Source organism: Salvelinus fontinalis, chromosome 14 (assembly GCF_029448725.1).
Source record: "Salvelinus fontinalis isolate EN_2023a chromosome 14, ASM2944872v1, whole genome shotgun sequence".
Taxonomy (NCBI): domain Eukaryota; kingdom Metazoa; phylum Chordata; class Actinopteri; order Salmoniformes; family Salmonidae; genus Salvelinus; species Salvelinus fontinalis.
The window spans coordinates 41,593,827-41,607,968 of NC_074678.1; the positions used below are offsets into that span (position 1 = coordinate 41,593,827).

Below are 14,142 nucleotides of genomic sequence, written 5' to 3' on the forward strand. Positions count from 1 at the left end.
GAATATCAAATGGTTTCTCTAAAGACAATTTGCATACATTGATCTTTGAGCATTGCTTTTAGTACATGTTTATTTTATTTTTTATTTCACCTTTATTTAACCAGATAGGCCAGTTATTTTTTATTTCACCTTTATTTAACCAGATAGGCCAGTTGAGAACAAGTTCTCATTTACAACTGCGACCTGGTGTTGATATCGATTAGACTCCGGCAGAGACTAAGGAACCCCCCCCCAAAAAAAAACAAAAACAGAAATCCATCGTAGAAAATCTGCTGCGAGTGTTCTAGCTAGGGCCATTCTCTCTCCTCCTTCTTTCCTCCTTAGCGGGATCAAGATGCCTGATTGAATTATAATGACTCTTTCTGTGATTCAGTCAGCTATTCATGTGTAATTCAGTGTTGTTATGCTGACCATGTCCCTGCTGCCATCCTAATGTCATTTCGTCACTTGTAAATTGGCCCTGTTAGTTAATCAGTCCATTACATAACACCATGACAATGGTACCTGGCGGTTGGCAACACAGCAGGTTGCACTCAGCCACGTCCTCATAGTCCACACAGAGAGGTCTTGTTCCTCTATCTATAGAGCAGGAGGCAGCTTAGCACTGCCAAAATAGGTGTTTTGAAGGGGCTTCTCCTCACACATACAGGCTTGCGCGAACACACGCTGCACATAGACACATACACGCAGAGACACACACTAACACAAATGCGCACACACACTGACTGACACATACTGGCATCTAAGCACCATGCAGTCAGTGAGGAACATGGTCAATTACATGGTGTTGGATAGAACACAATGGGGATATTACAGGCTTAATGTATGGATGCTGGGGAGATTTCTACCCTCCCTGTCACTGTCACACCCCTGTGTCCGGTCTTTATGTCCTGAAGGCCTGTCACACTGTCACCAGCCTTGATAGCTATGGCTCATTCATATGCATTACCAACAGACATTCTATTTGTATTCATTTGTATGTATTAGCCTGGCATGAAACATATGAGGTTGGTCTGTCACTGTCACCGCTACTGGCCTGATACACTACATGACTGAAAGTATGTGGACACCTGCTGGTCGAACATCTCATTCCCAAATCATGGTCATTAATATGGAGTTGGTCCCCCCCTTTGCTGCTATAACAGCCTCCACTCTTCTGCGAAGGCTTTCCACTAGATGTTGGAACATTGCTGCGGGGACTTGCTTCCATTCAGCCACGAGCATTAGTGAAGTTGGGCACTGATGTTGGGTGATTAGGCCTGGCTTGCAGTCGGCGTCCCAATTCATCCCAAAGGTGTTCGAAGGGGTTGAGGTCAGGGCTCTGTGCAGGCCAGTCAAGTTCTTCCACACCAATCTTGACAAATATTTCTGTATGGACCTCGCTTTGTGCAAGGGGGCATTGTCATGCTGAAACAAGAAAAGGCATTATGCATTGGGGCAGGTAGCGCCAAACCCAGATTCGTCCGTCGTACTGCCAGATGGTGAAGCGTGATTCATCACTTCAGAGAACACGTTTCCAGTGCTCCAGAGTCCAATTGCGTCAAGCTTTACAACACTCCAGCCGACGCTTGGCATTGCACATGGTGATCTTAGGCTTGGGTGCGGCTGCTCAGGCATGGAAACCCATTTCATGAAGCTCCCACCGAACAGTTCTTGTGCTGAAGTTGTTTCCAGAGGCAGTTTGGAACTCGGTAGTGAGTGATGCAACCGAGGACAGACGATATTTACGCATTTCAGTGGTCCCGTTCTGTGAGCTTGTGTGGCCTACCACTTCACGGCTGAGCCCTTGTTGCTCCTTGACGTTCCCAATTCACAATAACAGCACTTACAGTTGACCGGGGCAGCTCTAGCAGGGCAGAAATTTGATGAACTGACTTGTTGGAAAGGTAGCATCCTATGACAGTGCCACGTTGAAAGTCACTGAGCTCTTCAGTAAGGCCATTCTACTGCCAATGTTTGTCTAAAGAGATTGCATGGCTGTGTGCTCATATTTATACACCAGTCAGCAACGGGTGTGACTGAAATAGCCGGATCCACTAAGGGGTGTCAACATACTTTTGTATATATAGTGTAGCTGACAGCCGATTGATATGCATTACTTGCCATGCTGTATTCATTTTGTCTGCATTAGCATGTAATGAACTAGACTAGTGAGGTTGGTTTACATTATCCTCACATTCACTGGTGTCAGTCTTTCAGCCTCAGAGTAATGTTGTCTCAACATTGTCCATGTCCCCTATTGTAAACCTAATTGCAACTCTTTCTAACACACTCATTGTAATGAGTCCTGTAGTGCCACTGTGCCACTGCCTTCCAGAAGTGAGCCTCATAGAGTAGAGAATTACCCTGGAGAGAGAGCTCCAGTCTCACTGATCTCCCCTGGTTGTTTGCTGCCTGTGCAGGATAATGCTGTTAATTAAGCTATATGAAGCCATGCCAGTAACAGATTACACTGCTTTTATAGTCCTTACCTCTGGGCTTTAGGTATACTGCAGGGAAACAGACACTCACATAACCATGCTGATGAAAGTGGTTTATTTACCAAACACCAATAACGCCCTTCATAATGCATAGGGATAGGTTGCATTATGTAGTGTGTGATGTATATTTTACATATGCATCCATTTTTTATGTTGATGGGGAGATGGATCCATACATATATTATTCTAAGATGATTTGGAGAGTTTATTAGTTACATGCACAGGGTTACAGATATAAATGCAGGGTACAGTGAAAACCTTAAGCTCCGAGCTACAACAGTGCAGGTCAAAGGGAAGTGAATGAAATAATAATATACATACTGTATTTACAACTGTAACATGATAAATTACCATTGGAGTGGGGGCAAGGAAAATGTCAGTTGAGGCAGGGAAAACATTTCCATAGGGGGAGCGGCTGGGGGGGGGGGGGTCTTGGGGTGTAGGAGGGGGACAGGGGGAGCAGGTAGTGGGGCGGCAGGTAGCGTAGCGGTTAAGAGTGTTGGGCCAGTAACTGAAAGGTCACTGGTTTGAATCACCGAGCTGGCTAGGTGAAACAAATCTCTGTCCCCTTGAGCAAGACATTTAACCCTAATTGCTCCTGCAAGTCGCTCTGGATAAGAGTGTTTGCTAAATGACTCAAATGTAAACATTTTGATGTTAAGGGAGAGGTTGTTTACCTAGCACCACACGGTCATAATGCCTCCTCCCTGTAGGTCATCTCGTTGTTGTTGGTAATCAGGCCAACTACTGTCGTGTCGTCAGCGAACTTGATGGAGTTGGACCTGTGCGAGGCCACGCAGTGGGTATACAGGGAGTACAGGAGGGGACTGAGGACGCACCCTTGTGGGGCCCGGTGTTGAGGATCAGTGTGGAGGAGGTAATGTTGCCTAAGGTCCAGGACCTAGTGCATAGGGAGGAGTTCAGGGCCGTGAGCTTTGTGGTGAGCTTAGAGGGCACTATGGTATTGAAGGCTGAGCTGTAGTCGAGCTTCCTCACATGCATTCTTTTTGATCAGGTGGATGAGGGCAGTGTGCAGTGCAATGGCTATTGCGTAGTCCGTGGATCTGTCGGGACGGTAGGTGAATTGGAGAGGGTCAAGTGTGTCAGGGAGGGAGGAGATGATGTGGTCTTTGACTAGCTTCTCGAAGTACTTCATGATGACGGAAGTGAGTGCTACGGGTCAGTAGTCGTTCAGTTACTTTCCCTTTCTTGGGCACGGGGATGACAGTGAACAACTTGAAGCAGGTGGGGATAACGGCCTGAGCTAGAGACAGATTGAAAATGTCTGAAAACACAACACAACAGCTAGCTGGTCAGCACATGCTCTGAGGGTGCGGCTAGGAATGCCATCTGGGCCAGCAGTCTTGCGAGGGTTAACATTTTTCAGTGACTTTCAGACGTCCTCCGTGGAGACCGTCAGCACATAGCCCTCATTGTCCTCAGGGGCTCTCCTCGGCAGTGAAGAGTTGTTTTGCTCGAAGCATGAGAAGAATATGTTAAGCTCGTCCAGTAGGGTGGTGTTGGTGTCCGCAACATACCTGGCTATCTTTTTGTAATCCGTGATCGTTAGAAGTCCCCGCCACATACGCCTCATGCCTGACCCGCTGATTTGATCCTCCACTTTTCCCCTATACCTGTGTTTCGCCATCTTGATCAATCTGCGTATGTCGTATTTGTACTGTTTAACTATACAATTGTCCCCGGTAAACTTTCCATGTTTATCAGAAGCATCTCTCTCCTTCAGTTTCCTGACAAGACTGACATCAATCCACGGCGACCCAGAACATATTCCAGTCCCCCTGATCAAAACAGTCTTGGAGAATTGATTCTAATTGGTCGGACCAGCATTGTACAGTCCTGACCACCGGAACTGTTATTGTCATAGTAACTATCTTCGACGAGGATGGGAGGGATATGTGATTGCAATGATAGAAGTTGTTTAGAGTGGAGTGTAATCAGCTGGGCTAGTTCTCTGTCTCTCTCTCTCTGTGTGTGTCAGAGCCAGTCGACCTGCGTAACACTGCTGTGCCAGACAGCTTTGCCTGCCTGTCCATCAGTCTGTCTTGTCCATGTGTCTCGACTGCAGCAAAGGCCTGATTTGTTATTCCTCTGGCTTGCCTCCCGTTCGTTGCCACATTGGCAGAAGCTCTGCTATAAAGCTCAATTTCTCTGTGTGACTGAGGGGCGGCTGAGCTGAGGGGTTTATTTATAGGTGGTTCCAAACGTAATAATGGAGACTGAGGAGGAGGGAAGGAGGGTCGAAACTCAGAAAGAGGGATGATGTATCATCTGTAATGGTTGCAGGCCATTAAAGTCAAATTACGTGTGACAAGCACTTGATTTATTGTGTTTGAAGTGAGAGGGTGTGAGGGGTGAGGAGGTGGGCTGTGGGGGTGTGGGTGGTCGTGGAGCTGCAGATAGGCCGGCTTCAATTGAATTACGGGAGAGAAAAAGGATGCCTTCTCTGATCTGGTTTTTCAAACAGTCTCTGGTTTACTGTGACTTGCTGATCGTGTGCAGGGTTAAGAGACCCGCAGACAGGGAGAGGGACACTGTCTTTGCCAACAGCAGTACATCCATTCTGGGCAGAGCTAGCTAGCCGTTCCCAGTCCCCTGGGCAGGGTGGAATGAGGGACACAGCTGCCCAACATTTGCTGAGATGGGAGCTTTTGTTCTTATGAATGTTTAAATTCTGGATAGTTCCTGTCTTCTTTAGCTACCCTTGACAGAACACTGCTGAGTCTGGTTTATATTAGACCCAAAGCTTCATTCAGCAGGGTGTCCAGGCTTTCAACGCAGTAGAAAAAGAGAATGAGTGAGAGAGAGGGTGGGAGGGAGAAAGAGAGAATGAGAAAGCACGAGAGAGAAAGAGGGAGGGAGGGTGGGAGGGAGAAAGAGAGAATGAGAAAAGGACAGGGGAAACGCTTTCTCTGTACAAATGAGCTTGTTCAAAAAGGCAAACATTTGTTTTAGATTATTTAAATGACTGAGAAAAATCTTGCTTATCTGACCTCTAAATATCAGATTTTTTTAATGATGCCCTGGCCAAAACACCTGTGTGTATTCTCTGTGGACACACTGAGCTAGCCTGGTAGGTATGGCTATGTGTGTGCGTGTATATATATATATATTTGAGAGTGTGCGCCGATGCAATAGGCTAGATTTATAATTTGGTTGTTGCCTGTAGATTTCCATTATTTGACAATCTGTAAAACCGGGACGGGGGGGGGGGGGGGACGGGGGGGGGGGGGGGTTGTGGTGGTGTAAGAAGGTGATTAAGGAAGTAAAAGGCTACTCAGCAGGATAAGTAAGATGGACAGATTATCTTCTCTTCCGAACCCCTCTAATAAGCGTCAGTAGAGGCTAAGTCTTTGTAATGAAGAGAGAGAGAGTGTGTGCGCTGCGGGGGACAGGTAGAGCTGGAGAGGGGAGGAGTGGGAATCAGAGAGATTGTTTGTGATGGGAGAAAAAAACTCTACAGGCTCTTCGCATCCTGGAAAATGTAATGTGATTGTGATGCCCTTGAGAAAATACCCTCTCCTTCCCCAATACTCTCTCCATTGTTGTTGCTCTCTGTCCTCTACCAATCAGTGTCCTCCTCATTATTCCACTTTCAAGAGGCAAAGTACATTATAATGTGTAGAGCCTGGGACGATTTCACAGAGCTTAGAAGTGCCTTCCAACCAAAAATAACAAATGTAATATTCCCTTTCACCCTCTCTTCGTATATTGATAAGGTGGGATACTTGAAATAGCATTATATATTGGTTTCATGGAAACTTGCAGACTAGATATCACATTTCTTGCTGTAGTGACTGAATCAGTTCTTGGAGAGGAAGAAGTGCAGTATAACCCCCTTTTCCTTGATCATTAGCATGAATACGGTATGAGTAGTAGTGTATACGTTTTGGTACCTGAGTATGAGCATGGACCCCTGCTAACATTACGCATAGTGATAGGTAGGGTTAACAGGACAGGCAGGACCAATGAGAGCAGCTCCTTGTCCCTTTGATGATGCCAAGGGCTCAGGATAAAGCTTGGCATTATTTACTCAGGCTACTGCCTGCATAACAACCCTTGTGGAGGGTACGAGCAGCTCCCCCGGTGAAAGATTAGCTCCAGCATGTTATGTTAGCTCCATATCTTCCTGAGAGTGGAATGCATAGTACCGTCACGAGGGTATAAGAGAGAGTGGGCAGGACTGAAGTGTGTGTGTGTAGCATAGAGAGGTGTGAAGAAGCAGTAAGGGGAACAGTGTGATACAGATTGGGAGCGACCCCCCCCCCCCCCCCCCCCCCCCCCCCCCCCCTATTTTTTCCCATCTCCATGACAACAGGAGGCCAAATTCCAGCACGGTGAGCACAGGAACGTTCTAGCTTACCCAGGGCTATTTTAGGGAGGTCTCTGATTTTCTTTTTACGTACTTCAGATTTATAATGGTGTATAACAGGGGATCGTTTTCCAACGAGTCTTGTACTCCAGAAGAAGACCAGAGTTTAACCTGGGCCTGAAGTTGAATGTCTTTTGGTTCAGTTTTGATTAAAACATTGTCCCTTTGCATTATTCCATTTCAACAAAAATTTGACCATATTTAATCATGTATTCAGTAAACATAAACTCAGTACTCTCAGTTGAGGTTTGCCCCATAGATTTCACAATTATCTAGATAGGAAATCCCATTGACAACTGTGTAACAACAACAACAACAGTGATCACAGCACCTGATTATCTCTCTTGTGCAATTTATGAATTAAAGATTTGAAGTGGTGGGAGAAGATCGAAAATGTATTGCTTCTTGTCTGTCCTGTAAATCTCCAGTTGAACTGTGTATTAAAATATATATATTTTTAAATTATTTTGGAGTCAGTAGATTCCCAACATAACAGGTTGGTGGGTTGTTGGACACAGTCACTCATATATAGATGTCTTATAAAGCCTGTCTCCATTCCTGATAACTGCAACTGTTAGCTTACCTGTGTAATATTGACATGAGCTAAGAAACACTTGTTTTACTAACATGGTCTGTCAGGTTGGATGGGGAGCATCGCTGCGCAGCTATTTTCAGGTCTCTCCAGAGATGTTCGATTGGGTTCAAGTTTGGGCTCCGGCTGGGCCGCTCAAGGACATTCCGAGACTTGTTCCGAACCAAACTTTGTTTGAGCCAACTCAAGGTTGGTCTGGCTCGGAACAAATCTGAACCAATCATAGATATCTATGTTTCACAAGTTTGGAGCACAGCACAGTAGAGTAGTAGTTCTCAAACCTCTCCAATGGGACCCCAGGCCATTCCATGTAATTGATCTATTCCAGAGCTAGCACACGTGATTTAAACTTGTCAACTAATCCTCATTCTCTTGAATAGCTAGTTCAAAGCTACAGCAAAATTGTGAAACTTCTGGGAGTCCCCGAGGAGAGGGTTGAGAACCACTGCAGTAGAGCACAGCAGAGTACAGTAAAATAAAAAAAAGTAGAAAAAGTATTTTCAACATTTAATTCAGAACTGAAAATGAACCTGATTTCAACATCTGGAAAACCCATTTTTAACGCCCGGAAAATATGTATTTTCAGCACCCCAAAAAATGACTATTTTCAATGTTAGGAAAATACATATTTTAAACTTCCTGAAAAGCCTTTTTTGCACCTTTCATTCAGAACCTTACTTCAATGTCAGCAAGGGCTGGAATTTGTCCTGAATGTTCGAACAGCGACGTGTCTTCTGTCCAATGTGTGTTGATCTAGCTAATTAGCTAGCTAGCATGTGTACACTCAATGCAATGCACAGCGCTACTTGCATGTGCATTGGCCGTGTTTAGATTCAACATAGCTAACTCTTTATTAGCAAGACAATTTGTTTATCAACTACAGTCTGTGTTGTGAGAGGCTGGTTTTGGTTGAGGAAATGTCGGCTAGCTAGCAGTGTTTGTGCTGAAACTGACATCTGGCTGCACATGTAAGATAAAAGCTATCTAGCTGAAGTATCATGCCGGAATAGCTAGATGAGCAATGCCCATTGCATGTATCATAAGTTAGCAGCATGGCAGTTTCTCAAAGTTGTGTTGATTATGAACTTTACTTAGTTAGCTAGCTTCTACTTGCACACAATCCCGGATCCGGGAGCACCCCCATCAGTAAAAAAGCTGACTAGCATAGCCTAGCATAGCGTCACAAGTAAATACTAGCATCTAAATATCATTAAATCACAAGTCCAAGACACCAGATGAAAGATACACATCTTGTGAATCCAGCCATCATTTCTGATTTTTTAAATGTTTTACAGGGAAGACACAATATGTAAATCTATTAGCTAACCACGATAGCAAAAGACACAACTTTTTTTTCTCCACCATTTTTTTCCTGCATAGGTAGCTATCACAATTTCGAGCAAATAAAGATATAAATAGCCACTAACCAAGAAACAACTTCATCAGATGACAGTCTGATAACATATTTATTGTATAGCATATGTTTTGTTAGAGAAATGTGCATATTTCAGGTATAAATCATAGTTTACCATTGCAGCCACCATCACAACTCTCACCAAAGCAACTAGAATAACTACAGAGACCATCGTGTATTACCTAAATACTCATCATAAAACATTTCTGAAAAATACACAGCGTACAGCAAATGAAAGACAAAGATCTTGTGAATCCAGCCAATATTTCAGATTTTTTAAGTGTTTTACAGCGAAAACACAATATAGCATTATATTAGCTTACTACAATAGCCAACCACACAACAGCATTGATTCAGGCCAACAATAGCGATAACGAATAAACCAGCAAAAGATATAAATTTTTTCACTAACCTTCTCAAACTTCTTCAGATGACAGTCCTATAACATCATATTACACAATACATATAGAGTTTGTTCGAAAATGTGCATATTTAGCGGCACAAATCGTGGTTATACAATGAGAAAAGTAGCCAAGCTGCCAACAATATGTCGGGAGAAATCTTGGGAGAGGCACCTAATCTAATCAGTAACTAATCCCAAACTTGACTAAAAAATACAGGTTGGACAGCAAATGAAAGATACATTAGTTGTTAATGCAATCGCTGTGTTAGATTTTTAAAATTAACGTTACTACGACATTCAGCATGCATTAAAGCGAGACCGCACCGAAATTAATGGCAGAATATGAGTTTAACATTTTTCAACAGAACAACGAATTAACATCATAAATAGTTCTTACTTTTCGATGAGTCCCCTTTAGAATCTTGGGTAAGTTGTCCTTTTTCCAAAAGAATCGTTGCTCGGTTGTAGATTGTCGTCTTCAACTTTGGAATTAGCAGTAAACATTAGCCATGTGGCAAAGACGTGTCCAACTCACTATAACGCAGCACTAATAAATATCCGAAAATCGCAATATACTGATATAAACTGATATAACTCGGTTTAAAATAACAACATTATGATGTCTTTAATACCTATATCGAATAAAAACAGTGCCGGATATATCTAAGGGCTATAACGGGAGCTTTCTAGAACGACATCCAGAGGTCCTTTTTGCGTCATGGCGAAGAGAAGAAAGGGAGGACCCCACGTTGCCAGCCCATTTATAAGCTCTCAGATCTGCCTAGCAAGACCATTTCAATTCTCACTATTCGCTGACATCCAGGGGAAGGCGTATGCAGTGCATCTCAACCAATAGAATACATGCAAATTAATAAACTGACCTCAGAACAGCCTGCAGATTTCAGATTTCTCACTTCCTCATAGGAAAATTGCTCCAACTCGAGTTCTGTTTTACTCACAGATATAATTCAAACGGTTTTAGAAGCTAGAGTGTTTTCTATCCAATAGTAATAATAATATGCATATTGTACGAGCAAGAATTGAGTACGAGGCAGTTTAATTTGGGAACGAAATTATTACAAAGTGCAAACAGCACCCCCTATTGAGAAAAGGCTAGCAAACTATGCTTTATGGAAGAATGTAGCTAGCTATGATATATTGACAACATTGAATTGTGGTTGGTGCAAGATCTATACAGCTATGGTACAGTTTCATTGGCTTGTAGCTACTAGATGGCTAGCTAACTAGCAATAATAGCAGTTGTGCTGCCATCCTGTTAGAAGTTTTACAACATAAACGTTTTCAATATATTCATTCAAGAAAAGTCACGCTTTGGGAGTTTTATTGAAGACTTAGTTGTTAGCTATCTGTCTAGTTTTGCATGGGAACGCAACTCAAGGGCAGAATAGTGAAAAAACATCACAGTGGGCTCAAGCTCAAGAATAACCACACACGGTGGTTTTGTTTCTACGTTCATCAGCCAACAAAGCCTCTGTTCCTAGGGAAGACCAGCAGTCTACGGTACAACAACCAGAGCCAAGAGTTCGACAGAGAGAGATGGAGGAGCCTCTTCAGCACATTGGGACCAAGTCTCAATCTACAAGATCAAGGTCATCAAAACAGTCAAGCAGATCCTCAACGGTGAGTTCTGCAGCAATCAAAGCACGCGCCAAGGCAGACGCAGCGAGTGCACAAGTCTCCTATGCTGAGAAGGAAGCTTCTGTGATGAAACAAAAGGCAGAAATAGAGGCCAGCTTGTTGAAGCAAAAAGCTGACCGAGGCAAGTTTATATGTTCTCCAAGTTGAGAGAACAGCTGCTGCTGCGTTGGCTGAAGCTACAGCCTTTGAAGAAGCTGTAGGATCAGAACGCAGAGAACTTCACAAAGAACTAGACACACGGACACAGCCCTTAAGTCCAGTCCAGCGTACATGTATGTGCAACAACATGCTAGGCCCTACTTTGCTGAACTTCCATTTGAAGTGGAGAAACAAGAGCTTAGTGTTGACCCAGCTACATGCCATAATCCAGAAAGTAGCAAACAACAGAGCATGAGCAGAGACTCTCCGTTCAAAAGAAATTAACAGCAGCATGGTGGAAATGGAAATTAAGCCCACTTCCAGTCACACACACAAAGCTTCCCTGAGTCACAAGTGGTGAGATGGTGAGTTCCGGACTCCTGAAGTTTGATGATCGCCCTGAAAATTATTGGGCATGGAAAGCATCCTTTCTCAATGCAACCAGAGACTTGAAATTATCAGCCAGGGAAGCGTTAGATCTAATTACCAAGTGGCTAGGGGCAGAGTCATCTGAGCAAGCAAACAGAATTAGATCTGTCCATATTTTCAACGCAACAGCAGGGCTTAACATGGTCTGGCAACGACTAGAAGAGTGCTATGGTACACCCGAAGTGATCGAGAATGCACTGTTGAGGAAAATTGATGATTTTCCAAAACTGGCTAACAAAGACAATCACAAACTAAGAGAACTAGGTGACATTCTTCTTGAACTGGAGTGTGCTAAAGTAGAAGGGTACCTTCCAGGCCTCGCTTATCTGGACACATCTCGGGGGGTAAACCCTATAGTAGAGAAACTTCCATTCAGTTTACAAGAAAAATGGATTGCACAGGGATCCAAATACAAGGAGGACTATCAGGTAGCATTCCCAACATTCTCGTTCTTCTCGAGATTCACCAGGAACCAGGCGAAAACTAGAAATGACCCCAGTTTCACCCTCTACACCTCAACTAACCAGGTGGTCTATGAAAAGTGAGAAACCTGCCAGGTACAGCAGCAAGACACCTGTGACTGTATACAAATCAGATGTGTCATCTGAGGCCTCAGACCACCTAACCAAACCCAGTAAGACAAAGGTTGAAAACCCTGACCATCACTGCCCAATACATAACAAGCCTCATCCTCTTAAAGTGTTGTGGGTTTAGATACAAAACTCTAGATGAGCGCAAATCATATCTCAAAGAGAATGGCATTTGTTTACGATGTTGTGGGTCAACTCAGCACAGAGCTAAAGACTGTAAGGTGTCAATCAAGTGCTCTGAGTGCGACAGCGACAGCCATCTTGCTGCTCTGCATCCAGGCCCAGCCCCTTCAAATACGGACACCGCTACTGCAGAGACCGAGCATGGCGGGGAGCAAGGTGGCGATGCTCTTCTGTCACCTCAAAGTCTACGGAGATCAGTCAATCCAAGATCATGTTCAAAAATATGCCTAATCAAAGCTTATCCGGCTGGGAAAAGAGAGAAAGCTTGATAAACAGAGTAACAAATCTCTGGCCAAGACTGAAACTCTATCTCTTCAACATCAATGACAACTCTGCTCCATACACCATGAAGACCTGTTCTGGGGTAACAGAGACTTCAGGCAGGAGAGCTGTCAACTTCATGGCGGAGTCTATAGATGGACACATGCAGCTCACTCTCCCTACTCTGATAGAGTGTGATATGATGCCAGACGATAGGATGGAGATTCCCTCCCCCGACTTTGCGTATCATCATCCCCATCTGCAACCAGTTATGGACAAAATTCCAGTTGTGGACCCAGACGCTCCCATCCTCCTGCTCTTAGGACGAGACATCTTAAGGGTACATAAGGTACGAGAGCAAATCAATGGGCCCCATGACACTCCAAATGCACAGCGACTCGACCTCGGGTGGGTCATCGTGGGTGAGGTCTGTCTGGGAACGGCTCACCGACCAGCCAACGTTAACGTGTGCAGGACAAACCTACTTCAAAATGGTCGCACATCCTATCTGAGCCCTTGCCCTGATATCATCCAGGTGAAAGAGAACTACAAGAGCGTAGCTAGGAAACACATCTCTCCCTCTACAGTGCACTCGAGAGATCCGAGCACAACTGTGAACACAGACAGCCTGGGATGTTCCGTGTTCGACAAAACACAAGACGATGATAAACCAGCACCATCAGTGGAGGACAAAGCCTTCTTGGACATTATGGACAAACAGGTTTTCCAGGATGATGGAAACAACTGGGTGGCTCCACTACCCTTTCGCCCCACTAGACGTCGCCTTCCTAATAACAGGGAGCAGGCCATGAACCGTCTCACATCACTTCGCAGGACTTTAGATAAAAAGCCTGACATGAAGCGTCATTTTATTGACTTCATGCTAAGATGCTGGATAACGACCAAGCCGAACCTTCACCGCCACTAGAGGGAGACAAAGAACGTTGGTATCTTCCCATATTTGGTGTTTACCATCGACAAAAGCCTGAACAAATAAGAGTAGTATTTGACTCCAGTGCTAAGTGTCAAGGCGTGTCACTTAACAATGTTCTGCTCAGTGGTCCAGACTTAAACAACACACTCTTGGGTGTCCTAATGCGTTTCCGCAAGGATTGCATTGCACTAACGGCAGATGTGCAACAAATGTTTTACTGTTTTGGTGTAAGTGAGGATCACAGAGATTACTTAAGGTTTCTCTGGTATGAAGACAACAATCCAGATAGAAACATAACTGAGTACAGGATGAAAGTCCATGTATTTGGGAACAGCCCTTCACCAGCCGTAGCCATCTACTGCATGAGACGAGCAGCGCTACAGGGTGAGAAGGAACACGGGTCAGAACCCAAGCAATATGTAGAGAGGAACTTAAACGTCGATGATGGGCTGACATCAGTAGTTACTACAGAAGAAGCTATCAACATTCTAAGAAAAACACAAGCAATGTTGGCGGAGTCCAACATGAAACTACACAAGATTGCATCCAATAGCAAAACAGTTATGGAAGCCTTCCCTATGGAGGACCGTGCAAAAGACTTAAAAGTTCTGGACCTAGGAGTGGATCCTCTCCCCTTTCAACGGAGTCTGGGACTTTCCTGGAACCTGG

General features: G+C 44.3%; 1 protein-coding gene across 1 annotated transcript in view; it reads left to right on the top strand.

Annotated features, from left to right (window-relative positions):
• LOC129810871 (yjeF N-terminal domain-containing 3) overlaps positions 1-14,142 on the top strand; it is a 78,994-nt gene that overhangs the window by 1,022 nt on the left and 63,830 nt on the right. The gene's annotated exons all lie outside the window — the stretch shown is intronic.